At 35.3% G+C, this 3,983-nt stretch overlaps 1 non-coding gene across 1 annotated transcript; it reads right to left on the bottom strand.

Annotated features, from left to right (window-relative positions):
- Nucleotides 1-3,039: 3,039 nt before the first annotated feature.
- Nucleotides 3,040-3,145, bottom strand: LOC121210516 (small nucleolar RNA R71). The gene has a single exon (XR_005905634.1). It is a non-coding gene; the product is annotated as a small nucleolar RNA R71 (small nucleolar RNA).
- Nucleotides 3,146-3,983: the final 838 nt, after the last annotated feature.

Here is a 3,983-nt window from a genome sequence, read left to right as displayed (position 1 = left end):
AAATTCAAAGTAAAAATCATTATTTTATAATTATTATAAGGTCTATGGTATGATTGCATGCTTGTGTGAAAATTTCATGAAGAAATTTTATGTGAAAGATGTCCAATTTGACTTTAGGGACTAAATTGAATAAGTTGCAAAACTTGTGTTTTAGAAGCTTTAAGCATAAAATTTCCATGGATTATTTATTAGAAGGTCTTAAATATCAATTTGACCAATTTCTATATTTTTGGACAAAAATGGCATGAATAGGAAAAATTAGAAAGAAAGGCTTTAAGGACATTTTGGTCATTGTGTAAATAAATGAATTAAAACGTAAAATGAAGCCAAAATCTATTCATCTTCTCCATGCTTGTGTTGAATTTGAAGAGTCATCATAGCTAGGGTTTCTTCAACTTTCAAGCTTGATAGTAAGTCAATCCTAGCCCCGTTTTTAATGTTCTTTGCATTTTTGAGACCCTTAAAGCATGATTTAGCTATTTCTACCCTTTATTTGAATTAGGGTTCATGTTAAAAAATTTACCCATGTGTGTCATGCATGTATTTTGATGATTAATGGAGGAATAAGAAAGTTCGATGTTAGATGAACATCTTTTTCTAAGTGATTTTTCATGAAAACAACTAAAAAGGACCTAATTGTAAAAAGGTGTAAAATAGGTGTTAAAAATGTGATTTGATGAATAATATGGGATGTTATAAGAGGGAATATGAACCAGCTAGGCTTAGGTAACCAAGAAAATGGACACATTTTATTTTACGAGCCAAGGGGCTAAATTGTAATTATGTGAAAGTTTAGGGGTAAAATTATAATTTTGCCAAAATATGATTTATGGGTTGTTCTGAATAATGTGATAATTAAATAATTTAAATTTTCTATTATAGATCAAGAAAAACGGAGTCCAAGCCTAGACTGGGGAAAGAGCAAGATCTTGGACTAAATCGAACTAGTTGCCCATATTTTGTACCGAGGTAAGTTTGTGTGTAATTGATATAGCATTTTATTATGTATTTAACTGATAAACCGTAATATATACATATTTGTACCTCATACTTAACACATTTTATGGATGATTTTCCCTTAGAATTGGTGAATTCGATGCTCCTAATGCTTTAATTTCATGTTTTATACTTAGGAGAGCATAGGAGAGCGAATGGAACGAGAAACGGGCCAAAAATGGAAAAAATGGGCCAAAGTATGAAATTAACACGGCTTGGACTTCCTCACATGGGTAGACCACACGGCTGTGTCAATTTGGCAGATTCGAAGCACGATTCATACGGGCGTGTCACAAGGGCGTGTCCCTGCCGAGCCCAAGTTGAGTCCAATTCGAAAAAGCCTAATTTTGAGGGTTTTTAGGCATTCTAAAGCCTATAAATACACCTTAAAGGAAGAGAAAAAGGAGGACATGGAGTGGAAGGAAGGAATTACTCGAAGGAAGCAGATTGATCCATCTCAGAAGCCGATTTCATCATCAAGACTGAAGATCTCCCCTCAACTTCCCTTAGGAGTTTTGGTTTTTCTTTATGTTTTGTATTCGTTATTCTTCTGAGATGTTTTCCTTTTTAGTTATGAACTAAACCCGCTAAATACCTAAGGGGAATGAAACCTAAGACAAATCTTGTTATTATTTTCTGAATTGTATGATAACTATTTAACTTGTTCTTAATTATGTGTTCTTAATTCTTGTTTTGATATCCCAGGATACTGATTCAAGATAAGCTCTTATTCAAAGGAGGAATAGGGTACATTTGTCATAATTAAGGAAATTTGTTTGCGCGCCTAGACATAGGGTGACAAGATTTTGCCGGATTATGGTGAAACCTAATAAAGGGATCTATAGATCAAGTTAATGCAACCCTAGAGTATTAATTAGAGAAAAGTCTCAATTATTCAATCTAGGGATTAGACGCTATTAGTCTTGAATAGGGATAATAACATAACTTAGGGATCTTTACGGAACAAGTTAAATGAATAAATCGTCCGATTCAGAGCCAGAATAACAAGTACAATTTAGGTGAATTTTTCCTTAGGTATTGTCTTAATTCAATTGTTTTCCAAATGTAATCCCCCAATTCCATTCTCTGTGAAGTCTTAGATTAGTTAATTAGTTAGTTAAAACAAAACCCCCTTATTCTTAGGCTAGATAATAAAAAAACAGTCATTACTAGTACTTTTAGTTCCTTTGGGTTCGACAATCCGGTCTTGCTAAAACTATACTACTATTCGATAGGTACACTTGCCTGATCGCGATAATAGTTAGTTTCAAGAATGATTAATTATAAATATTTAAAACTTACCTGTCACGAAAATCGCGATCAAGTTTTTGGCGCCGTTGCCGGGGAACTAAGATATTAGGAACGCTCAATTTTTATTACTTTAGCCATTTTTTTTCTTGTAATTTAATTTAATTTTTTTATTATTTTTTAATTTACCTTTTCTTTCCCTTGGCAGGTTTTTATAGTTTATGACTAGAAGAAACCTGTCAGGACCACTACTTTTTGATGAAGAAATCGATTGCACAGTTCACAGAAACCAAAGAGAAATAAGGCGAAGCTTAAGATACACAAAGAACGAGCAAGAGGACGATACTCAACCCCCAACCGAAGAGATGGCTGAAAACCAAGACAATCAGCTACCTCCTGTAATTGTGGTTAATCAAAATCCTGCTCCACGCACTATGTATGATTATGCTGAACCTTCTTTAACAGGAACTGAATCGAGCATAGTCAGACCTGCTGTAGCTACAAATACTTTTGAACTAAAACCTAACACAATTCAAATGATACAGCAATTTGTTCAGTTTGATGGTTTGCAGGATGAGGATCCCAACGCTCACTTAGCAAACTTCTTGGAACTATGCAATACATTTAAAATTAATAGTGTTTCTGATGATGCCATTCGTCTTCGGTTATTCCCTTTTTCATTGAGAAACAAAGCTAAACAGTGGTTGAACTCATTACCACGAGGGTCAATCACTACTTGGGAACAAATGACTGAAAAATTTCTATTAAAATATTTCCCGCAGGCTAAAATGGCCAAATTACATAATGATATCTCTTCATTTGTGCAGATGGACTTAGAAACTCTTTACGATGCATGGGAGAGATACAAGGACTTATTGAGAAGGTGCCCTCACCATGGGTTACCGCTTTGGCTTCAGGTTCAAATGTTCCATAATGGCCTGAATCCTTGGACTCGGCAAATGGTTGATGCAGCTGCTGGCGGAACCATCAATAATAAACACCTAAAAATGCTTATGAGTTTATAGAGAAGATGTCACTAAATAACTATCAGTGGCAAGTCATGAGGACAAAACCAACGAAAATAGTCGGTGTTTATAATGTCAATTCGGTCACCATGCTCTCTAATCAGGTAGAAGTCTTGCATAAAAAAATTGATGGTTGTCTTAGTTCTTCATAGGTTCACCCAGTAATGCAATGCGAAGCAAGTGGAGGTGGATCAATCAATTCGTAATACCAACCTTATGGCTACAACATGGATAACGAGCAGTTAAATTACATGGGTAATAATTCTCAATCTCAAAATAATCCATATAGTAACACTTACAATGCAGGTTGGAGGAACCACCCAAATTTCTAGTGGGGTGGACAGGGAAGTCAAAGACCACAACATCCTCAAGGTTTTCAACAACCACCCTATCAATAGGAAAAGAAACTGAACCTTGAAGAGATGCTGTCTAAATTTATCTTGATGTCAGAAACCCATTTCTAAAATACCGAGACAGCACTTAAAATCATCAAGCGTAGATCCAAGGGCTCGAAACACAGATAGGCCAACTATCCAAATTAATCTCCGAATGACCACAAGGTAGCTTGCCAAGTAATACTGAACCCAACCCAAGGGAACAACTCAACGCGATTAATGTTCAAGATGAAGAAGAATTCGTTGAGCCTGAGCCAGAACCGAAACAAGAAAATGTGGTGAGCAGAGATCAAGATGAGGTAGGTCATAATAAAACAAA

This window comes from Gossypium hirsutum, chromosome A11 (assembly GCF_007990345.1).
Source record: "Gossypium hirsutum isolate 1008001.06 chromosome A11, Gossypium_hirsutum_v2.1, whole genome shotgun sequence".
Classification (NCBI taxonomy): domain Eukaryota; kingdom Viridiplantae; phylum Streptophyta; class Magnoliopsida; order Malvales; family Malvaceae; genus Gossypium; species Gossypium hirsutum.
The sequence above is the reverse complement of the archived record's forward strand: the minus strand, read 5'-3'. Positions and strand labels throughout refer to the sequence as shown.